This window comes from Neofelis nebulosa, chromosome 2 (genome assembly GCF_028018385.1).
Source record: "Neofelis nebulosa isolate mNeoNeb1 chromosome 2, mNeoNeb1.pri, whole genome shotgun sequence".
NCBI lineage: Eukaryota > Metazoa > Chordata > Mammalia > Carnivora > Felidae > Neofelis > Neofelis nebulosa.
In genome coordinates this window covers 190,276,500-190,302,042 of record NC_080783.1, presented here as the reverse complement: position 1 = coordinate 190,302,042, position 25,543 = coordinate 190,276,500, and the positions used below count along the sequence as shown (strand labels likewise).

Here is a 25,543-nt window from a genome sequence, read left to right as displayed (position 1 = left end):
AGATAAACGGAAGTAGCAAGAAACCCCGTGGATACGGGCAGATACTACACACACACCATCTTTCACTGGTGAGTCTAGTCTTTCCATGGAACCCCGACTGGACATCTTCGGGCTACCATAACAAAGTACACCAACTGGATGTAATAAGCAAAAGAAATTTATTCTCTCACAGTTCTAGAGGCTAGATGTCTGAAATCAGGGTGTTGGGTGTTGGCAGAGTCAATGCTCTCTCTGAAGCCTGCAGGTAAAGATACCTCCTTGACTCTTTCAGCTTCTGGTAGCCTCAGAAAACTAATAGATCTGGGTCCTGACAGGAGGGGGGTCCTGCTCTAACAAATAGTTAGAAATGAGAAAGTGGCTTTGGAATTGGGTAATGGATAGAGGCTTAATAGAAAAAAAAAAACAAAAAACCTAGATTGCCTTGGAGATGTTTAGTAGAAATACGAACATTAAAGATACTTCTGGTGAGGTTCTAGAAATGATGAGCATGTGATTGGACACTGGAGGAAAAGCAATTCTTGTTACAAAGTGGCAGAAAACTTGTCTGAATTGCGTTTAGTCATTGGGTAAACTCTTGTAAGTGATAAACCTGGATATTTAGCTGAGAAAATTTGCGAAGTGTTGAAGTGTGGCCTAGTTTCTCCTTGGTGCTTATAGTAAAATATGAGCAAAGATAAATTGAGGAATGAACTGTTAAGCAAGAAGGAACCAGCACTTGATGATTTGGAAAATTCTCTGCCTAACCAGACTCCATGCTCTGGAAATAGGGCCAAGGGTGTGGTGTGGCTGGACAATCCTTTGCCTGTGACTCATAGATACAATCAACCATCTAGCTATTCCATAGCTAGGAACAGAGATAGGGTTATCCAGGAAAGATCTGGATGCTCTTATCAGATGGTGTGAATCCTCATGAACTGCATGAAAGCCTGACAAGGTTTTTGAGAATTTATACCAGCAGAACATACCAGTCTGGATGGAAGGGAACAAAGACTGAACAAAATGAATGACACCAAGGGCAAAGCCACAGATGCAGAGGCCTGGGCCAATGGAACCCTCGAGGTGTGAAAGGGTGGGGCTGCCCTATTAGGCCAGAGGACAGAGCACCTGGTCACAGAGGATTATTGTCAGGCCTCGAAATCTAATGGAATCTGCCCTGATTGTGAATTAGACCAGTGACCCTTTTATTCCCTCTATTTGCTCCCCTTTGTAATGGAAGTGTCTTTCCTACAGTTGTCCTACCTTGTATCTTGGAAGCAGGTAACTTGTTTTCTATGTTTCACAGGTACACAGATGGAGAATTTCGTACCAGGATGGACCATACCGGGGTCTCGCATGTACCTGATTTAGAAAATGTGATTTGGGACTTTGAGTTGACTGTATTTATATGAGATTCTGGACTTAAAAGTTAATGCTGGAACCGGTTAAAACTTTGGAAGGATATTGGGATGGAGCGAAAGCATTCTGCACAACAGAAGGTCATGAATTTTGAGGGGCCAGAGGGTGGACCGTTATGTGTTAAATTCACCGTTCATGTTATGGGTTGGATTCACCAAAATTATGTACTCTTGGTATCTCTGAATATGACAATATTTGGAAATTGTAGATATAGTTAAGCTAAATGAGGTCACGGGGTAAGCCCTCATCCAATAGGACTGGTGTCCCTATAAGAAGAGGAAAACAACATGTGGAGACAGACACACGCAGGGAGAACACCACATGATGACAGGCAGAGATTGGGGTGATGGAGCTGCAAGTCAAGGAATGTCAAGGATCGACAGCCACCGCAAGCTAGGAAGAGACTGTATTCAGTCTCAGAGGGAGCATGGCCCAGCTGACACCTTGATTTTACAGTTCTACCCTCCAGACTGTGAGACAATAAATTTCCATTGTTATAAATCACCCTTTTGTGGTATTTTGTTACAGCAGTCCTAAGAAACTGAAGATACTTAGTACTAACATATATTCAAGACTTACTATATACAAGGTACTGTGTTAAGTGTCTTGTACCTCATGAGGAAAAGAAATAAAATAACTTTCTATACACTACTCTTAATCATTATACTAAACTTTCTCTCAGGTACCATATGCTGTATAATAATTTGATCTTTGTCCTAAGTTCTTGGCATAGAACTTCTAGTAAAAGGCGAAAGATTTATGCGATCTGAAGAGAAACCAGAGTATTGGCACAGAACTTCTAAAACCCCTGGAATTTTCCAAGTGACAGGGATATCTTTGTTATTCATAAGCCCCTTGGATCACACGTGAGTGTGTGCTAATGAGATGACTCAGGATGGGGGCTGGGTGCCAGAAAGATCAATCACCGGATTAGAGGACTGGGGCTGTGGGCCAGCCCACCTTCGGGTCTACATAAAAAAGCCCCAATCAACACTGTGAACACTGATGCTCAGCAGAACTTGCTAACTGGTAAACACATCAATGTGCCAGGAGGATGCCCTGATTCCCTGGAGAGAGGGCATGGAAGCTCTGTTTGGGATTCTTCCAGACCTCACCCTACAGGTGTCTTCGTTTGGCTATACCTGATTTGTATCTTTTATAATAGGCCTATAATCATAAGTATGGCCCTTTCCTGAGTTCTGAGTTGCTCTAGTGAACTACTGAACCTGAGAGGGAGGTCACAGGAACCATCAGATTTACAGCCAGTTGGTTAGAAGTGCTGGTGGCCTGAGGACCCTCACCTGAGATTGGATCTGAAGTGGGGGCAGTCTTGTCGGGAACCGTGTTCCTTTAAGTCTACGCGATCTGACACTAACTCCAGGTGGTTAGCGTCAGAACTGAATTGGATTATACCACGTGGTGTCAGAACAGTTGGGTTAAAACAGAACACCATAACTGAATCCTATGGTGGCCTGGTATACCCGACAGTGACCAGTGACAGAAAACAGAAAATATGCTATATAAGAAAAAAGTCATTTGGTCTTTTAGCTATTTGACTTTCATGTATTATTCCTTCATACATTATATATCAATCAACACTCTTAAGCTTTTTCTCATATGCAAAATCAGGCTTTTCATTATTTCACTTGAGAAATACTGATTTTGAGCTAATGTGTAAAGAAAGGCATGTCCACGAGGGAAGCGTTGGGGCATTTGCTAGGTATCTGGGGATTGAGGCTCATTTGCTCATGCAAGGCAATGACACAGTCCTCAGCTGGAGGACTCCTTGCCCGACTCAATCACTCCTCACTGACCTCACAGAGTGGCAGGCACCACCAGGTTGTGGACAGGCAGCAGTTGGGGGATGTCGCGAGGGGGTGTGTACATGTGTTTGGAGGGACTGCTTCCAACTCCTCAACTCATGAAATAACAATAGTTAATTTCCCCCCAAATGTTTTTTATATGAACTAATTAAGCCTTATAAGTAATTAAAATACAACGTGACTTTAAATGAGCCAATTTAAAGTCAACATGTGCCATAACTGATTCAAGTAAGAATCTATTTTGGCGGTGGTAATTTTTTATATGTGTCCTTTCAAACTAGACTCTAAGCTCTGTGAAAGCAGGAACCTCCATCTCAAAGCCCAGCTTACTTGGATATGAAAAAAGGGGCAGGTTGAGGGCATACAATTTGTTAACAAATGTTCATGTGACTTCTAAATGCCAAGCTCATATTAGAGGCTAGGAATACAAGAAGAAAAGATGGTCATTTTTGATAAGAGCTCATAATTTAAAGGAGTCCAAAATAAAAGTTCATGTCTTCTTACTGGAACTTTCTTTGCGCTATTTTTTTGGAAATCTGAACAAAGTAAACTGGTATGTAAGAAAAGGAGGCCATGAAACACAGTCATTCCCTTTCTGATGCCATCTCAACATGGGCTGGAGTCAGGCCTACTTCACCAACTTTTGGTGTAGTAGGCATAGCTGCAGCCTTGTCAAGACAAACATGGAGTAAATTCTGCATCTGATGCTTCACAGACCTGTGGCCTTAGGTAAATTAATCTCCTTACCCTCACCTTCTTCAACTGTCACACGAGGATGGATAAGGTCATTTGTTGGCCAACACTGCAGATTAAATAAACAATGTGCCTGCCCTTCCTCACAGTACTAAATAAATGGTAATCATTAGAATTATCATCATCAATACCATTATTTCAAAATTCAACAGGCCATGCGGCTACAAAAGGACATGTATTGCTTGATTCCTCTTATATGAGGTTCCCAGAGTCTAAATTCATAGAGGCAGAAAGTAGAATGGTAGTTGCTGGGGACAGGCAAGGAAGAGGTATGGGGAGTTATTTTTTCTGGGTACAGAGTTTCAGCTGGGGAAGTCGGAAAAGTTCTGCAGATGGATGGTGGTGATAGTTGCCCAACAAATGAACGTACTTAATGCCACACAACTGTATATTAGGTACTTTTTTATGAATTATTTTAATTTGCACAATAAACCTAATGATACCAGTATTATCATTCTTCCCATTTCAGAGGGGACTAAGCTGAGGTACAAAGATTTTAACTCCTCTGAAGTCAAGAAGCTGATGACAAATAGCTGATAAAAAATTTTCTGGGGTTCACCTGCACTTTCCTACTACATTTTCTACTTCATTTGGTTCTCATGAGCTTGGGAGGTACAAATGGCAAACACTAGTGTCCACACATTACAAATGAAGAAAATGAGACTCGGAGAGTTTAAATAACTGGTGATGGTTATACAGCTAGTAAGTGCTAGATCCAAGATTCGAATATCTAGATCATGTGGCTTCAAATCTTGTACTTTTTCCATAGGGCAAATAGTCTTTCTTGCCAATAAGAGATCACTTAAAGGTCACTCATAAAACTGAAAGAACAAATTCAATGAAGAGAAAACAAAAAAAAAAGAGTGCTATTTAAAAAGTCAGATTCCAAACTTTTCAATTAAACCAGTTTCAAGGCTAATTCAATTTTAACCTCCTTCTCTGTATACCTCCCACCCTCTGCCTCAGAGCTTCAAAGCAGGTCCACATAAGGTATCTGGCCAGGAGGCTCATTATTTGTATTTTCTAAGACACATATCAACCCTTATTCTATACATCATATTCAACATCCAGGAATTGGTTCGCTAGTGAGGCAAAAATCATCTAGCTTGTCCAAGACCAAATTAAAAGCTTCTCTGTCTGACATATGTGCCAAATATTGATGACTTTCCCAATTTATCCAATCAATACTTATTGAATACTCTATGTGTCAGTCCCTGGGCTAGAGATATAAGGGTGAATAGGACATAAACCACGTTAATTTAGATGTGGAGACAGATAAGCAAACACATTACAACAGAATGTAATATGTAGCTATTATAGGTACGTGAAAAGTTGAGACCAATTTTGCTTAAAGGAGTTGAGGGGCGCCTGGGTGGCTTCAGTCAGTTAAGCGTCTGACTTTGGCTCAGGTTGTGATCTCATGGTTCATGGGTTCGAGACCCGCCAATGTCCGGGCTCTGTGCGGACAGCTCGGAGCCTGGAGCCTGCTTTGGATTCTGTGTCTCCCTCTCTCTCTGCCCCTCCCCTGCTCATGCTGTGTGTGTCTCTCAAAAATAAATAAAAACATAAAAAATATATATATATAGCTCCTTCAACACATGTACTTTAATAAGAAGCGCTGCCCTAGAGGTTCCAAAATGATAAGATTTGTAATTTAGAAAGTTAGAACAATAATTCTAGTGACTGGTTAGAGGAGGAAGACCAATTGGCAAATATAAAGCATAAATAATATTACAAAACAGAACATTTCAGATGACCTAAGAACTACCTGCGTAAATGTTAAACATCTGGCAAATCAATAAGGACATTTAAATTCACAGAAAAGGAAGATCTCTACAAGCTAAAGTAGTCAAGGAAGTCTCAGACATGGTAGGAGATTTTCAGAGAAAGGCCTTAAGCCATCCATTTCCAGACCTAAATTCATTAAGTCAACAGATTTTAATATTATTTATTACACATGAAGTGTTATTTGCTGAAACACCTACTCCATATTAGGTACCGGGGATGCAATACTGAACATAAGCTGTGACCCCTGCCATCATGACAAATACTAGTCCACCAAAAAACATACAGATAGAGGTGTCATTTGGAACTAAAACAAGTACTACAGAAGAAAGTCACATGGTACCATGGAGACTAAGCAGATTCTGGGAAATGAAAGGAATATACCCTAAAGAAGTGACGTCTTAGTTGAAATCTGAAGAACACACGGAAATTAACCGGAAAAGAAGGGGAAAGAGCATTCCAGGCAGAGGGAACAGGCATGAGAAAAATATGCGAGGTGAGACGGGGCATCAAGAGTCCACAGAACAGAAACAAAGAAAGTAGAACTAATATACAGAAAGCAAAGCAAGGTGAAAAGAGGCCACAAAGGTAGATGGGCTAAATCATTACAAGTTCTATAAACGACAACACAGAGGAATCTTGAAGACATCATGCTAAATGAAGTAAGTCAGTCATAAAGGACAAATACTGTATGATTCCACTCATACGAGGTACCTGGAACAGGCAAAATATGTACTCTGTCATAGGGACAGAAAGTAGGATGGTGGTTGGAGGGGATGGAGGGAGAGAGAAATGGGCAGTTACTGTTTAGTGAGTACAGGGTGTCAGTTTTGCAAGATCAAAAAAGTTCTGGATATGGATGGTGCTGAAGGTTGCACAACGTGAATATACATAATGCCAATGAACTGTACAATTACAAATGTTAAAAATGATAAATTGTTACACAGATTTTACCATAATTTTAAAAAGTTATTTTTTAAAAGTTCTATAAGCTACATTAAGATCAACGGGAAGCATGTGAAGAATTTAAATATTGTTGGGGCACCTGGGTGGCTCAGTCAGTTGAGCGGCTGACTTCGACTCAGGTCATGATCTCACGGTTCGTGGGTTTGAGCCCCACGTTGGGCTCTGTGCTGTCAGAGCAGAGCCTGCTTTGGATCCTCTGACACTGTCTCTTTTTGACCCTCCCCTGCTTGCTCACACACTCTCTCTCAAATGAACAAACATTAAAAAAAATAATTTAAATACAGTATAATTATCAGACTTCAAGTTTTTATTTTTATGATTTCAAGTCTTTAAAACATTAACCCTGGAAACAACATGGAAAATGTGTAACGGGATTGTTTAATGCTTAATTGTTTAATGTTTAAAGGATTAACAGGAGCCAGAACAGTTTAGGCAGAGTAGTTAGGTTACAATTGTAGTAATTCAGGGGAAAGAGGGCAGAAGCTTGGACCAAGATGGTGGCAATGAAGAGTCACTCATTCATTCAACAAATATTTAATGAATGCCATTATATGCCATGCACTGTGATAGATGTTAAATATAGGACTGGCAAGATCCCACACCCGTGGAACTTATAAACAAACAAATAAATAATTACCTTTTGTGATTAAGTGCTAAAACAGAAATAAACAGTGACTGTGGAAGGGAAGTCAGGGAGCTATCTCTGGGGATGTGGTTTCACGCTGAGAAAGAACTAACCAAGCATCAGGGGAAGACTTCCCAGACAGAGAAAACAGCATGTGCAAAAAGTCTCAGAGATAGGAAAGAGCTTCATATATTCAAGGAACAAAAAAGGTGCCAGTGTGACTGGAATTTAGCTAGGGGATGGTAGCACCAGGTGAGTCTGGCTAAGAAAGTAGCCTCTGTATCATGTAGATTGCAGGGAAAATATTGTTTGTATTTTCAGCTTGATGGGAAGCCACCGAAAGATCTTAGGCGAAGAGATGGCATGATCTGTGGCGACTATGTTGATGGAGGTGGGGGGACATGTAAAAATAGAAGCATGAAAACTACTTACGGGGTGAATATGATGGTCCAAAAGAATTATGGTGCCCTACACTAGAACAAAAGATACAGCTGGAAAGACTCATAAGATATTTAGGATACAGACCTAATGGGTATTAGCAATGAACTGGAAATGGAAAAAAAGTCGTTTCAGAAATGAGTGCCAGTGTTTAGGCCAAGGCCAACAGATGACTTTGGAGGATATTCACTGAAATAGGCAACAATGGGCAAGCATCACAATCATCTAGAGAGCTTTTTAAAAATACGAATTCCTATGTTCCATTTCCTTGGAAATCCTAATTCAATCTTTTTTTTTTTTTTTTTTTTTTTTGAGGTAGGGTGGTGTACATGGGGATTTTTAACTTAAAAATCTTTCCAGGTAGTCAGCAAGGTTTGGGAATCACCGCTGTAGACACAGTTAACCAGAGTTGGTTTCTATTGCTTGCAATCCCATGTACCCTTACGAATACGGAAACTAGTATGTGGTAGAGGGGTCCCTAAAATGTAGAACTGACTGGATTATGGTTAGGAACAGAACAGTACAGACCTCCATTTCATGCCAAGAGGTTGGCCATCCCTATGTGGTATGAGAAAGGTGATCACACTGTGGTCTGTTTTGTATCAGGACTCACTACTACTGAGGTACATTGCAAAGAGATGTAGCAGGGAAAACGCAGGATGTTATGTGTATTGGCCACATAGGTAGCCTTTAATCAGTTCCTACAAAAAAGAAATTGCTGGGGCACCCGGGTGACTCAGTTAAACATTTGACTTCGGCTCAGGTCATGATCTCACGGTTTGTGGGTTTGAGCCTTGCGTCGGGCTCTGTGTTGACAGCTCAGAGCCTGGAGCCTGCTTCAGATTCTGTCTTCCTTTCTCTCTGCCCCTCCCCGACTCATGTTCTGTCTCTCTCTCTCTCTCAAAAATAAACAAACATTAAAAAAAAATTGCTTAATATGAAACAGGGGAGATATTCAAAATCCTGAATAGCCTGTAAGGCCATACCAGTGCATAATGGAGAACATGAATCCTGAGTTAAGCTGATCAATATGAAAACACTGGGTATAAAACAGGGCTTTTCTAAAAAAGTTTCACTCTGCCCAGGGCCAGCACAGGAGACTTGCTGAGTTGGAAAATTACACAGGGCTAACCATGGTACAAGTAAAGGCAGAAAGGCAGGACCTACAACTATGGATGAGACTGAGACACACCAGAGTCTTGATTCCCCTATGGTCCTTTCAAGCACCTCTGTTATGCATTCCTTGCCTGATAAAGTTGGGAAACAATCTAGAAGCAAGAAGAAGTTTATTAATAACTCCCTTCACCAGGTTTTATTTCAAATTAAATGAACCAATAAATTCCTTTTTTGCTTCAATCCATTTATGTTGAGTTTCTGTTCTTTATAACCAAAAAGTATAAATATAGTACCAACATTTTAAAAAATTAGAGCACTGATTTTTTTTTCCCAAAAGGATCACCAGAGGCACTACCCCAAATCTACTGAAACAGAATCTCTAAGTCAAGGTATCTGTATTCTTTTTTTATTATTTTTTTAAATGTTTATTTTTGAGAGAGAGAGAGAGAGAGAGAGAGAGAGCGAGCATGAGCAGGGGAGGGGCAGAGAGAGAGGGAGACACAGAATCCGAAGCAGGCTCCAGGCTCTAAGCTGTCAGCACAGAGCCCAACGCAAGGCTCGAACTCACAAACTTAAAGATCATGACCTGAGCCGAAGTCGGATGCCCAACCAACAGAGCCACCAAGGTGCCCCAAGGTATCTATATTCTTAATGTGTGTTCCAAATGATCTAGCAAATTGGGGAAACAAAAGTCTGGCTGTCTCCTTCCATACTGATGAAATGGTAATTGTTATTTCCCAGTAATACAGAGAAAGAACATTATAATGACATTTACGAGCCCACCACCATACCAGAATCTACCATAGTATGCATACAAAGGGGCATGAAAAGTGTGAGACGCTGCCTTGCCTACCAGGTCTTGTGACCTTCAATTCCTAAAAAAGGCAAGACCTACAAATACACCAGGGATTGCTAAACCTGTCTGATAAATAGAATGAAGTATCTTTTTGGTAGCTTAGGGGTAAAAGACGTGGGATTTAAACCCCCACCCATCAAACAACAAATCTATTTCCAAAATATGGTCAGTGTAAAATACATTTCCCTCTTAATATAACACAAAGGAGCACAAAAAAGAAAAAAAAAATATGTGCAATGAAAATAGTCCATTAATTCAAATTTGGATTTAATCAACATGTATTTGAGCACTTACTATGTAAACATTTACTATATTAGGCACCTAAATACAGGTTTTCATTGATAACTAATTATCAGAAACACCAGCAAATTAGTAAATTGTCTGAACTGACATTTCTCTTTTCAGCCTAATGGTTTATTTAAATACCATCATTAAGGATTTTAACATATCAAAAGAAAATTGTTAGTGTTGAAAATAAGGAAGTTAACAAAAACATTTTACCAAATTCAAACAGCAGTTCTTAAAAAGACAACTTTGACACTTAAGTGTCCAGGTTAGCATAAAAAACAAAATCTATTCACTGTTAAGGCAGCTAATAGAATTCAGGCCAAACAACCAATCCTTGTTTATTCACTAAATTGCATTAAGTAATTAAGTTGGAGTTGTGGAAATCTGAGGGATCATAGTTGGATCATTTGGAGAGTAAATTCTGGAGCAAGAAAGAAGCAAGAGAATTTCTGGCTCTACTGGTATTTGTTTAGTAATATTTTCTAAGCTTTCTATAGAAAGAGGGTATCTAGGGTCAATAATAACTATTTACAGAATACTTCCTTGAAGATCAATTTCTATAAATGGTTTCCTTTATTTCCATTTTTTTTAAAGTGTATTTATTTATTTTGAGACAGAGACAGAGAAAGCAAGTGGGGGAGGGGCAAAGAAAGGGAGAGAGAATTCCAAGCAGGCTCTGCACTGTCAGCATGAGCCCAATGCGGGGCTCAAACTCACAAACTGTGAGCTCATGACCTGAGCCGAAACCGAGTCAGATGCTTGACCGACTGAGCCACCCAGGCACCCCTAAATGGTTTCCTTTAAATGCAGGCACAACTACAACTGATGACGAAAATATACTTAGTAGAAGACCTATAAACTCTGTGATTAAGAGACTTCTCGCAAAGTTTATTCTTGAGAAACGAAATCCAAGACTTCTAGTGTATGTGCTGCTGAAGCGAGCACTTAAATCACGGATTTCTAAATCAGTATCACTCCAAGAGTCATATCAACCTTTCAAAGCATTTGTAGAAAAAATAACTACGCAAGTCATATATAATGGCAACAGGCATTAGCACTATTTTAGTGTCGCACAAACAGCTCAAATAAAATACCATTCCTATACGAACAGAATCACTTTTGTTCAGAAGCAAATATGGGAACTCAGCTACAAAAATCCTACCAAATAATGGCATGGTGCTTTCAATTAACAGGCAATATCATGTGGGTAGAACCTTTTACATTTGTCTGAGTCCTCTCTGTCAAGAGTAGAATTTGGTGTATTTTTGTCATCTACAGGTGGAAGGCACTGAGGTGAAAAGAGTTTACATGGATAGTGGGTATCTCTGACTAGCAAGGTGGGGAGAAGACTGGAAATACTGCTGGGAAGAGCACACAGAGGGCTTACACTGCACAGCAGACCTCCCTTAGTCGTGGTTTCAGTTAAAAAGAAGAAAACGAAAAGGAGGGGTGAATGGGTGGCTCAGGTAATTAAGCGTCTGACTGTTGATTTCAGCTCAGGTCATAATCTCACAGTTTGTGAGTTCAAGCCCCATGTCCGGCTCTGCGCTGGCAATGCAGATGGAGTCTGCTTGTGATTCTCTCTCCCTCTCTCTCTGCCCCTCCCCCTCTCTCTCTCAAAATCAATAAATAAACTTAGAGAAAAAAGAGAGTCAATGCTTTTGTCTTGCCTCCTGTACAGTGTCTGTAACACTGCTTGGGGGAGTGTACAGGCGAAACGCAAAGGGCTCTACGGTTGAAGTCAGGCTGGTCTTAGTTTGAAACTGACTTCTATCACTTATACATTATACGATTTTGGCCAGGTATCTTTAAGTCTCCGTTTGTTTATGTATAAAGTGGAGTTAATGATACCTGTGTGCAGGTAGGTGCAAATAATAGATATCTGCATGTTGCAATGTATCTGAAAAATACTCAAGTTATTCCCTTTCTTAGTATGGTATGTTACACAAAGTAAGTATGCTTTAAATACATTCTGGAAAAAAGCAAGATATGTATAAATAAACATAGGAGATGCTATGTTGTTACTTTTATATTGGATAAATAAATTCTGAAACAATTTCACATGCCTTTATGTTTTTTTAGGTACTTAATATGTGCCTGACATAAAGAAGCCACTCAAATGGTGATTCTTCCACTAGGTTTTTTGGACCAAAAGTCAAGAGAATGAAATTCCAGTTTTATGAGCTGGACAAACCACATCCCTTCTTTAAGCCTCAATTTCTTCATTGAACATTTAACCTAATAGTCCTGGAACCTATGCACTGGAAGAAATCTTAGAGATCACCGCCTGCACCCCCCTGCCTAAATCACAGAGTGAGGTGCAGACTGGGACTTGACTGGGAATCTCGACCACCAAGCCACAATTCTTTCCACAAACCATATGGTCTCTTACCTTCCTGTCTATGAAATATTGAAGACTGAAGTACTGATCTTTAGAATATCATCCATTTCTGGAAATCCACTAAATCAACAATATCCTTCGTTCTACCTTTATTAAAACCAGAAAATAAAGAAGAATAAACAAAACTGTCCATATGAATCCCAGTCAGCGTGTTAGAGAAACTATGACACAGACAGCAGAGGATTAAAATTTTCAATTGTGTTGATACATCAAATACTTAGGATCGATTTTCAATAGTCTCCCTGACTCCATCTTTCTCATTATTAAATGGAATTATAATTACTGGCACACAGAACTAGTAGAATCACTACTCTTCTGAGTTAGTCACATCTCTGTTATCTTGCTATCCCTTACTCTACCTTAGAGGACAATGCTGTGTATATATATATATATATATATATATATATATATATATATATGCTGTATATATATGTATATACACATATATTATATATATGCATATATATACATATATACATGTACTATATTATATATATGCTGTATATATATTATATATACATTATATATATTTATATACAACTTATATACAATATATATTATATATAATATATATATATAATAAATATATTATATATATATATAATATATATATATAATATATATATCTCTGTGTGTGTGTGTGTGAAGTGCTTATAGTGTAGTGAGTCAGTATAGCGTACTGGCCAAGAGCACAGACTCTGGACTTGGATCGCCAGAGTTCAAATCCTAGTTGCACCAGTCGTTAGCCCCATGACCTTGGTCAGGTTACTAACTTTTATGTGCCTGTTTCCCCATCTGGGAGGATCACATGAGTTTATATGCATATTAAAATGCACAGTAAACACTATACAGATATTTGCTATTATGTTGTCCCTCTTCTTTTTTTTTTAATTTTATTTTTTTTTAATTTACATCCAAATTAGTTAGCATACAGTGCAACAATGATTTCAGGAGTAGATTCCTTAGTGCCCCTTACCCATTTAGCCCATCCCTCCTCCCACAACCCCTCCAGTCACCCTCTTTGTTCTCCATGTTTAAGAGTCTTTTCTGTTTTGTCCCCCTCCCTGTTTTTCTTTTTGCTTCCCTTCCTTTGTGTTCACCTGTTTTGTCTCTTGAAGTCCTCATATGAGTAAAGTCATACGATATTTATCTTTCTCTAATTTCCCTTAGCAATAATACCCTCCAGTTCCATCCACGTAGTTGCACATGTTGTCCCTCTTCTTAGTCTCCCCCTCCTTGCATTTCTTTGACCTCCACATATTCCTCCTGAGGGATTCAATTCACTCCAAGGGGCTTGACTTCTATCTGGAAGGCCCTCTTTTTTCTCCTCTCTACCTAGTGAAATCCTTCTCAGCTTCTAAGATGCAGTTTCAATGCCATTCTCAATATCTGAAGACTTTCCAAAGATCATCCTGCTCCTCCTGCCTCAGCACTCAGCTGTTCTTACCCTTGTGTTCCCACAGTCTTCTGAATGTATCCAAGTGAGAGCACAATTTACATTAGACTGAATGAGGTGGAGCCACTTGAAATTGCTCGTATTAGACCATTTAAGACCTATAAAAACAGCAATTTTACATGATTCATCATAATAACATCTCTTTATATTTCTGCTACTCCCTCCCTCCTGCATTACACTCATAATGAGGGCTACATCTATTATTCTTTAAAAATACCCATATAGTATTTCAGATAGATACAAAGGTATAAGAATATACCACATAACCATATAACCACAACCTAGTTGAAAAAGGTATCTACTAATACAGTAGTCTCCCTTAGCTGTGGGGGATGTGTTCTAAGACCCCCAGTGGATGCCTAAAACTGTGGATAGTACCAAACCCTATATATACTGTCTTTTCCTGTACATACATACCTATGATAAAGTTTAATTTAAAAATTAGGCACAACAGATTAACAATAGTAACTAATAAAACAGAAAAATTATATTGTAATGACAGTTATGTGAGGGGCACCCAGGTGGCTCACTCGGTTAAGCATCTGACTCTTGATTTCAGCTCAGGGCATGATCTCATGGTTCGTGAGTTGGAGCCCTGCATCAGGCTCTGCACTCTAAGTGCTGGATTCTCTCTCTTTCTCTCTCTGCCCCTCCCCCACTCACACTGTCTTTCTCCCTCTCTCTCTCTCAAAATAAATAAGTAAACTATAGAAAAGTTATGTGAATGTGGTCCCTTCCTCTCTCAAAATATCTTATTGTACTGCACTCACCCTTCTTTGCAGTGTGAGATGATAAAATCCCTGTGTGACGAGATGAAGTGAGGAGAATGATGGAGGCATTGTGATAGAGCTTTAGGCTACTACTGATCTGACCATACGTCCATCAGAAGGAGGGTCCTCAATCAGCTTTCTGACTGTGGTTGACCATGGGTAACCAAAACAGGAGTTAAGGGAGGACTACTGTATGATGTAAGCTCCCCCGTGTGCTCTTCCCAGCATCCTTCCAGTCTTTTCTCCCTGCCCTGACATTCAGAGAAACCCACTATCCTTAATTTGATGTTTATTATAACCATGCAATTGCTTAAACAATTATTGCATAAGTATACTTCCCTAAATAATACATACATGTTAAATTTTATGTAAACGTGTTCTGTCACTTGCTTTATTCACTCAACCTTTTATTTTTCAGATTCACTCAAGTTACTAGATAGTTCTAGTCCACGTTCATTATTGTATAGAATTCCATTAGATAAATGTACTGTAATATTTTCATTCTTCTATTGATAGACATTTGGAGTAGTTTGAAATTTTTGCTATAATAACGCATTAATTTTTTAAAAGATTTTTCTAAATGTTTACTTTTCAAAGAGTGAGCACAGGTGTGCACGTGTGCACATGAGTGGGGGAGGGACACAGAAGGAGACAGAATTCAAAGCAGGCTCCATGCTGTCAGCACAAAGCCGTACATGGGGCTCAAACCCACAAAACGTGAGATCATGACCTGGGCCAAAGTCGGAGGCCCAGCTGACTGAGCCACCCAGGTGTCCTTTGCATGAATATTTTTGTGTATCTCTTCATGCATACATTGGAGAGTTTCTAAAGGGTACTGACCTAGGAGCAGAATGTTGGACTACAGGTTATATGTACTTTAGTTTTACTAGACACTGACAAATTATTCTTTACCATGATTGTACAATTTCTATTCCCATCAAGAGTGTCCAAGAGTTCCCTTAACTCCACATCCTGACAATATTTGGTATTACCAGACTTCTTAATTTTTGCCAATCTAATAGGTATGAAAAGACATCTCATTAGAGCTTTAATTTGTCTTTAATTACTGGTCAATGGGTAATAAATATTTAGGTTGCCTCATTTATGCCTTGTCATTTTTCTATGAATTTGTCTTTTTCTAATCTATTTGTAGGAATCCTTTATTATTACAGATTGTGATATTTGGCCAATACATGTACCACATATATATTCTTTAACTCTGTGGCTTGTCTTTGCATTTTAAAAATTATGGCATTCTTTTTTGTCACTGCACATAGCACACTGTCTGGCAGTTAGTAGACATTAATTAAATATTTGTTGAATGAATGAATGAAAAACTGAACAAATACACATAAAGAAATTAGACATTTTTAAACTCCTGCATTCCCTTCATTTGGAATTACGACTCTCTATGCCTATTAGTCTTTATAAACTTTTGTACTACCAAATTCACCTTTAAAATTCATTTATTTTTATTTTTTAATATTTATTTATTTTTGAGAGAGAGAGAGAGAGAGAGAGAGCGAGCTTGAGCAGGGGAGAGGCAGAGAGAGAGGGAGACACAGAATCTGAGGCAGGCTCCAGGCTCTGAGCTGTCAGCACAGAGCCCAACGTAGGGCTTGAACTCCCGAACTGTGAGATCATGACCTGAGCCCAAGTCAAACGCTTAAGTGACTTGAGTCACCCAGGTGCCCAAAAAATTCATTTATTTTTTAAAAAATTTAATCTGGTTTGAAGAGTTTCTGGCGGTCTCTTGAAGTAACTGTGGAGATAAGACAGAACACCAAAAAAATCAAGGTTGGGAGTCTAATATTCTAAATCATCTAAGACAAATGGTTGTCTGCTCTTTTGTTAAATATCTCCAAGAACAAGTATACTGGCTCTCATGTTTTCTATTATACTTTACAAGACATAATAACAAAAATAGCCTTTATTTCCATCATGTTTGAATGCCCCTGAGGAAAGTCTACATAAGCATGAGTGTAAAGCAATTATAATAAATAACAAAACACTTGGAAATATGCTATAATATGCCAATGAGCAATAGACATAGCAATTAAAATGAATATACAATATGCATATGCTTTCATTTTAAAAGCTAACAACTGTAACATTTACAACAAATCAGAGGAAAAAAATAAGACAGAAGCCTTTATATGTTTCAAAATATACAGAAATTAATACATGATTACTTGCAACAGAAACAGCAGGAAGTTCAGACAGCACAGGGTCTTAAAAAGGAGGTCACAGGAGGGAATGAATCATTCTGGACAAAGCACAAAATGTGGAGTAAGAAGACCTGGTTCCGAGTTGTTGTTCTGACATTTATTAGCCGTTTGATAGCGGGTACATCATTTATTCCACCCGCACCTCAGTTCCTTATCAGTCATGGAGTGTATAATGACCTGGCATCCTACCTCATGGGTAGGATGTTTCAAATTAAATAAGAAAATGTATGTGGCATCCTTCAATAATACCCAACTATAATTATGTATTCCTTCTCACTTTCCCATCGCCCCAGTGTCATTTACATCATCCCTGAAACTCTGAGGCAGAACTAGATACAAAGTCCTCTGGAATGGTTATTGTATTTGTTTGCTGGGCTGCCATAACAAAGACCAACCACAGACTGGGTGGCTGAAACAACAGAAATGTATTTCCTCACAGTTACACAGGCTAGAAGTTCAAGATCAAGGTGTCAACAGGGTTGATTTCTTCCGAGGCCTCTCGCCTAGGCTTATATAGATGGCTGTTTTCTCCCTCTCTTCATACGGTCTTTCCTTTGCATGTGTCCTAACCTCTTCATATACTATGACACAAGTCATATTGGATGAGGGCCCATCCATACGACCTCATTCTAGCTTAATTACCTCTTTAAAGGCCCTATCTCCAAATGGGAGATACTGAAATATTCTGAAATACTGGAGGTTAGGACTTCAACACACCAATTTTGAGGGCAGGCAAGAGACAGAATTCGGCCCTTAGCAATATATAGCAATCCCACCATACTGCACCTACCACTGCTATAGCACTTACTACACTGTAATATAATTATCACTAGTGTCTTCACTAGCAGGCTACAAATGCCTACACAGCACTGAATATTTCCTATTAAGCTCTATCTTCCAAGTGTCTAACAGAGTATATGTTCAATACAATGCTCCAACAAATTGCTGCTAACTGAGCCTATGACACTTTTTGTCAAAGAGCAATTAAAACCATCCTACACGAATTTTGGTTTTAATGAAGTGTGTAATATTCCAAGGGTTTAAGAGAAAGGACAAAATTTTCACTTTTAGCTTTCCAAAAGCAATTCTGTTTCCAGATTCTCATCCTTTCCATCTCAGCCTCTACTACTCTCTTAACTGAACCCCCCGGGCACCCTCAGCCTCTACTCTCAAATCACCTATGTCGAGCTTTCCTTAAGCAATGAACCTGGAGATTTTACAAGACCACCCCAGAAGTCAGCGACCTCTCCTTCCACCTCCGAATTTCTGGAGTTTTTAGAGTTATGTATACGAATTAGTTAAGTACGTGTCTTACCTTCCCCTCATAAACAGTGAGCTCCCTGAGAGAAACAACTATGCCTTAAATATCTCTAAGTGATCAACAATAACTATTTACTGAATAAACAGAAATTTCTCTAAACCAGAATCACTCGTGAGGAAAACAAGTTTTCTTAAATGAAGAAGGAGGGGCAGGAAAAGTGGCAAGGATGTTAGGTTCAATTTGGGACACGCTGACTTTATTTTAAGAAATATCTCTTGGGGAGCCTGGGTGGCTCAGTCAGTTAAGCATCCGACTCCTGATTTCGGCTCAGGTCATGATCTCACAGTGGTGAGATTGAGCCCTGCCTAAGATTCTCTCTCTCCCTCTTTCTCTGCCCTCCCAGGATCACTCTTGTGCATGCATGCTCTCTCTCTCTCTCTCAAACAAAACAAAACTCAAGACAACTTTTATTAGGTCCGTTTCAATTTCAGAAGGTTTTCACACAGCACGCTAGGACCTATGGTGATGGGCCATATTGACTTTAAAGCAGATATGATACATAGCTGTTTGTGAAGCTGACTACAGGGAGCTAAGTACACAGCTCTAACACTCAGTGGAGATTATCTTGACTACAGATAGAAATTTGAGTCATGAGCTAACAGTCATTATCGTAAGCCAAGTGAGTGGCTGAGATTGCTAAGGGAATGTACAGAAGAAGGCTTAGGACCAAAGACAGGCAAGAGAAGGGAGGTTCTCATCCAAAAAACACTTGGGGTAAAGTGGCCAAGGAGGAACTAACACGCTGACAGGCACCGCAGCCAAAGGGGGAAAAGAAAGTTTTGAGAAGAGGGGATAATCATAAATGTGAAATGCTGCTGCTGAGGCCTTAAAATTGCCTGCCTCCCCCTGTTGTTACCAATAAGGACAAGGCTGGTGACCCCGCTCAGAGCAGTTCAGAGACTCTGTAAGATCTGGGCAAATTTCTAAAACTTTAAATCTGTTTCCTTTATTGCAAAATAAGGAGGCTTATCCCCTCATGAGTCTTTTGAAGATTAAATAAGTAGCAATAATAACAAAAGGAACACATGAATGTAACATATATAGCATTGCTACAATGTGCTAGTCACTGTGCAGGGCTCTTTCATATAGATTACCTCACCTAAAATCACAAAAATCTTCAGGTATTATAGTACTTAATAGCTACCATTAGCCTCATCTTCAGATAAGGAAACTGAAGCTTATTCAGTGATGGAGACTAAAACCAGAATGCAACGAAGAGGTAAGAGTGAGAAAGTTTACGTATTAAATGTATACAACTCAACAAGTTCGAGTAAAGGAGATAGGTAGGAGACTAGGTGGTGCCTGGAGGGAGACATGCATTTAAGATTTTATTTACAAGATTTACTTCAAGATGGGAGATTTCTAAGCAGATTTAAATAAAAGAAAAGGAGTCAGAAGAGAGAAAGAGGTTGACAAGAGTCAGAGATTTAGTCTTGAGAAAGAGGAGGAAGCAAGAAAATACAGATATGATTTTGAGAAACATGTGACATAAGACCTCATGAATACTAGGGCAAAGAAATGACTAGGTACTCAAGGCACAACGGCAGCAATCTGCAGAGAAGCGTGTGATCTCCAGCAGGGCTCTGGGCTACGACTGCCAAAAGAGAGGTCTGATCCAACGAGGTTCGAGATTTTGCCCAGACAAGGGCAGAAGAACAGCAGAGCAAGGGAATGGAGGAGGACGGCAAGAAAGCAAACCGAATAAATGGTAGACTAAGAAAATTAATCATCCTTCCCGGATAGGGAAGGACGTGAAGGCAGGCTTCAAAGAGATCAAACAACAGAGCTGTCGAAGGACAAGTCGGAGACATTTTGAATAAAGCTGCAAGTCTTCCTTTATAATTGCAGAGGCGGGCCATCTCGGGGTGATAACAAGGTCCATGGTGTGACTATGGGAGTTGATAAGCTAAAAGGATGATCGCTTGAGTTGAAGGCGCAATTGTTCGGGGAAACAATCATCTGTGTGAAAACTGCAGTTACTCAGGGTGAGGACGGAAATTGAGGTGGAAAGGAAGACCGTACATGTCAGGTCCTAAATGATGGAGAAGCTCTATACACAAGAAGACAAGAGTAGCCCTTGTACCACAGAGCACACCGATTTCAAGAAGATGGACAAAACAGTGGTGCACAGAAAACTACAAACATCCTTATCTTCCTCGTTGTGCACAGGGCGTGGGAGAATGCGCTGCACCCATTCAAAAGAACTACAGAGCAGGCAACTATAGGTGCTCTTCATGACACACACACAAATCTAGTAAAATGGTTAGCAGGGTAGGAAACAGGGGTTTCAGAGAGCCTATGGAAAGGTATGAGGGAACAAACAAGCAGAGTTGGGAGACAGGAGGAGGAAGCTGAGTCAGCACAGGAAAAGCAGTTTGGAAGACAGTGACTGGAGAAGACAGGACAAAGATAACAGATGATAAGACTAGCTGCTTTATGTGGCCATAAGGTTATCAAAATAATTAGCTCTAGCAGTTCCTGCTGGCTAGGGAGTTAGCACTAAGGCCTTGGCAACGGTGTGAGGGAAGGGACAACATCGGAGGGACTGTTATACAACTGACATTATGCAAGGTGCTTTACACTTACTATCTTAGTTAAACCTACACCTAACAAAAATGAGGGAACTGAGGACCAGAGAGGTAAAGTGACGAGCCCAAGATTGTATAATTAACAACTGGTGACATTTAGTATAGAAAAGACAAAACTTAAAATCAGAGCATCCCTAGTCACTTTCTATAAGAATCACCTATGTTTCTTAACTCCACTAAGCCTATCTACCAAACAAGGCTATTGCAGAGATTAAACGACAACTATAAATCTATAACTAAAACTGGCCTATGTAGGAACTTGTTTCCAAATGTGGAATTTCTTACTTGGTTTACTTCAAACAAAAATCCAAAGTTTCTGAAACTACAAATTTTATAGACAGGAAACTGAGGTGGGGAGAGAGCATGTACAATCTATGGCTCCCTAGTCTACCTAGAATCAAGTCCAAACTCCATAGTTCCAGGTCTTTTTTTTTTTTCATTAAAAACTTTTAAGTTTATTTATTTATCTATTTTGAGAGAGAGACAGAGAGTGAGCAGGGGAGGGGCAGAGAGAGAGGGAGAGAGAGAATCCCAAGCAGACTCTGCTCTGTCAGCAGAGCTGGACACAGCTCGAATCCACCAACAGTGAGATCATGACCTGAGCCAAAACCAAGAGTCCGATGCTTAACTGACTGAGACACCCAGGTGCCCCCCCCCATAGTTCCAGGTCTTTAATACTATGGCCCCAGGCCATCTCTCCAGCCATATGGCTCACTTCTGACTTACACAATACTCAAACCTGTGGCAACTATTTTTTTTTTTTTGGTGGTTTAACAAAAGTTTATTTGTCATTCCTATGAAGTCCATCCAGAACAGCTGCACTCCATGTGGGGGGCTCAGTATTCCAGACAACTTTGAGTTTCTGGCCCCTGCTTCTGTATGGGCTTCCATGGCTGAGGCAGGAAGAGAACTACAGTCTTGCACCAAAAAAAAAAAAAAAAAAAAAAAGGCTTCAGCCCAGCAACTATCAATTTTTAACAAACATACCTTACACTTTCCCCTCTTTGTATCTCCACCTAAATTATTTAATCTATTGAAATCTGTTCACCAAGGCCCAGATGAAATTTATTTTGAATGTGAAGCCTAACCTTGTTTCCAAATTTTGAGAAATGACGGTTCTCTCCTCTGAACTCCTGTATCCCTTGGCTTTCTCTTAGAGTACATATTGCCTCATAATTTAGGTAAACCTGAAAAAAGGTCAGCATGCAGGGCTTAAGTCCCTTAAAGGTAGCTGAAAGAGAACTAACGATTCCTTTGCATCTAGGAAGCACCAATTGCTTTTCTAGTGATTTTATACACATAATTCCATGTAATCTTTGTGACCCTATGAAGTAGGAATGTATTTGTTTACAGGTAAGGACACTGAAAGTCACAGAGGCCAGACAATTTGCTTACAGTCCTAAGGTTAGCAAGTGACGGAGCCTAGATTTGGACCCTGGTCTTTCTAACTCAGAATGTAGGCTCTTCCCAGAAAGCATGGGTGCAGCCTCACTGCTTTATCTGTCTCCTCTCCGCCTGCTAATCACCAGCGGGGAACCCTCCTCTATTGCTCTCTGTCATTAAGCATCAGCAGAAAAGATCTGATATAGGGTACTTGCCCTCCTACTTCCCAAGACTAAGAACAAACTCTTCAGAACAAAAAGAATATGAGTCCTGAATAAAGCTGGAGAGTTCAGAACCCTGCTCCCAAGAAGGAAAAGTAAAAAACCACTACTTTTGCACTCTCTGTTTAAAACCTCCTCCTCCTTGGAGGTGTCCACCATCTGGCTACATCACTTTCTACCCCTCCTCCTCATCTGTCATCTGCCACCCTCCCGATTAATCCCCTCTATTCCCTGCACCTGGGTCACATCCTCTCCTCCCCACACCCCAGCATCCTAAATCACTTCACTCTCCACACAGATGACCCATTCAATACAACAGCCTCGCAGCTCCCGTCATACTCGGCTTCGCTGACCTTCACCTCTAGTGTACCTCAGATACCCACAGAGACCTAGCTGTCACCCAGAGGAGCCCCACATCAGACAAGTTAACACCAATATTCCACTTTCTGACCACAACCTCCCTGTTTTCTAGTTTACTTCTACCACGTTTGTTCATTCGATTTAACTCAAGCTACTGAAAAATCTTCAAGTCTGAAACCAAACTTATCATCCATTGTTTCCTGTCTCGGTTAGTGTCACCACCATTCCCCTAGTCACACGCCCACCTTGGGGCAGCCACAACATCATCCAACCCTCTCACCTTTTATTCTGACCTGTTTGGGCATCTAATTTACCAGCCCCACAGGAACTGAAAATGTATCTTATTCGTCTTTGTAACAGTGCATACCAAAGTGCCTGATACATAGTAGATACACAGGCTTAAAGTTTGGAACTTGAGTTTAAATTTGCGGTGGGATATTCACACCAGTTCCTTCTCAGAGTTTTCAGTACTCCCTACCATTAACTTCAAGTTCTTTGAAGGGAAGGGACCAGAGCCGTTCCTAAGCCTGTACAGTTCTACAAAGAACGGCCCTATACAAATTTTTACCCAACTTACATAAAAGGGAAATAGCATGTGCACAAAGAAACCAGAAGTCAAAACTTGACAAGTGTGCTACAAACTTCAAAACCACTGACCAATTTAAAAAATAAAGACATAAGAACAAAGATAACCAATTCTGACTGCCGGTACGTGCTTGTCTATGTTCTAAAAACAGTGAAACTTTGGTTAGAATTGGAACAGGGTCCCAGATACAAGAGCTTGGCATTTTATCCACAAGGCCATGGTACCTCTGCTGGACTTGAAAAGTTTCTAACCTGCAGGGTTGCTTTGGGTTATTTAGGACATTGGTAACAGGCACTTTTGAAAAACTTAACCCCCACATACCAAGGCTAAGCGATGAAAAAGCTGGCAAAAAAAATAATGCTGGTAAGTGAACAACAAAAAATATTCTTTTTCATAGTAATTTTGGGCCTTCCGGCAGTTAGACACAGAGCAAAGAGTTCAATGTAATAAGCATTTCCCTCTCCAACTAAATATTAAATTGCAGTCTAGCCCCAAATTAGGTCTCAATCCTTTTTCAGAGTAGAAATAATAAGCTTTCCTCTTTGCATAGTGCATTGCCACACTTTGATATATATCAACTCAGCTGATAAAGTGTTGATAGATTTTTTTTTAATGAGAGGAAATCTAAACGTTTTCACAAAATAGGATCTCTTTTAGGTCGTTTGAACACAGCACTGGACTGTTTTGGGTTTTTTGTTTTTTTTTTTAAGTTCAAAACGCAGCACAGAAATGAGGAAGGTAATACTTTTTATTTAAGCAGGTCAATCCTTGAAGCCAAGGCATCTTCTTGGAGAAACTTAACAGGTTTTGTCTCCTCATACTAAGAAGCTCTCTCCTTTAAAAAGGATATGGGCCAGCTCTTTCAGAGAAGGGATCAGAGAACCTCAGTGGACGAGAAACAACTGAAGGAACTAAAACAAGCGACGAGAAGACGAGCCTCCGAGGAAGGACTACTACCTTCTGATCACTCAACAGCTGCCCATAAGGGAGAAGAACGAGGAAGAATGGGAGGCAGCGATTTCTTTCAACAAAAAAAAAAAAAAAAAAAAAAAAAAAAAATTCTCAAAAGCAAAGCCGTCCAGGAACGGAATGGGGAGAAACGGGGTTTGCCATCACTGGAGGAGGTGGCCAAATGATCAGGGTGGATTTAGGGATTTTCAAAGGGACTTCGGCATGCGACGGGAGAAAGGAGCCCTAGAAGACTTTTAAATTCCCTTCCAGCCTGGAGGTGTTCCGGGGTCCACCCAGCTCCCGGAAACCCCTCGCGCCCGTCCCGGGGCCGGCGTCCCAGCCCGCCCGGCCGCCGGCCCTCCGCGGTGCCCCGCGGCTCCGATGTTCGAAGCCGGCTTTCCCCGCCCGCTTCCGGCGGCCCACGTGAGCGGTCCCGGCGCAGCTCCGGCCGCCCCGCCGGAGCCAGCCCGAGCGCCGCGGCTGACAGCTCGGGCCCGCGCACGCCCGCCGCCCAGGGTCCGAGCCGGCCCCGACCCCCAGGCATCCCCCGGCTCTCGCGGCCGAGCGGAGCCTCTGACCCGCCGCGCACTGACAGCACCCCCGCCCCACCCCCCGCGACCCCGCCGGCCCGGACAGAGCGGCCGCCGCTCGGATCCTCCAGACGTGTCCCCGTCCTACGGCGTCAGGCCCGCGGCCGGTCACTGGGCCCCGCCCGGCCGGCCGCCCAGGCGCAGCGGGCCGCCGGGGCCGCGGGGGCCGGGCTGACACGGCCGCGAAGGGCCGCGGCCGCGCTCGGACCGCAGACAGGCCCCCCGGCCCGACAGCCAGCAGCCGGCCGGCCGGCCGGCGGGCCCCGAGGGGCGGGGGCGGCGGCCGGGCAGGTCCCGCCGCCGCCTCCTCGCCGGGGGCGGCCCCCGCCGGCCCAGGCCCCTGAGGGCGCGCGGACTGGCCCGGGGAGCGGAGGCGGCGGCCGAGGCGCTTACCTGCGGGCGCAGCGGCGGCGCGGGGCGGCTCACTCCCTTCCCGCCGCCATGTTTCCGCTGCGCAGGGAGCCCGAGCCGACGCGCGAAGGGGGCGGGCGGGGGCGGCTCCGGAGGGCGGCGGGCGGGCGGGCCGGCGGGCTGGCGGCGGGGGGCTTGACCGCAGCGGCGGCTGCGGCGACGACGGCGGCGGCGGCGGCTCCCCGGCCCCGCCCCCCGCTTCCGCCCCTCCCCTCCCGTCGCGGGGTGGCGC

At 41.6% G+C, this 25,543-nt stretch overlaps 1 protein-coding gene across 8 annotated transcripts in view; it reads right to left on the bottom strand.

The window, feature by feature from the left end:
* Positions 1-25,475, bottom strand: part of SCMH1 (Scm polycomb group protein homolog 1) — a 186,038-nt gene extending 160,563 nt beyond the window's left edge. For 3 of the 8 annotated variants that reach the window (XM_058717848.1, XM_058717851.1, XM_058717852.1), the window contains exon 1: positions 25,294-25,475. The gene's annotated coding sequence lies outside the window, so the exon portion shown is untranslated. Of the gene's footprint in view, positions 1-8,977; positions 9,054-25,293 lie in introns of all 8 variants that reach the window. The other 5 variants (XM_058717837.1, XM_058717834.1, XM_058717839.1 and 2 more) reach the window with 4 other exon arrangements.
* Between the last annotated feature and the right edge of the window lie 68 nt (positions 25,476-25,543).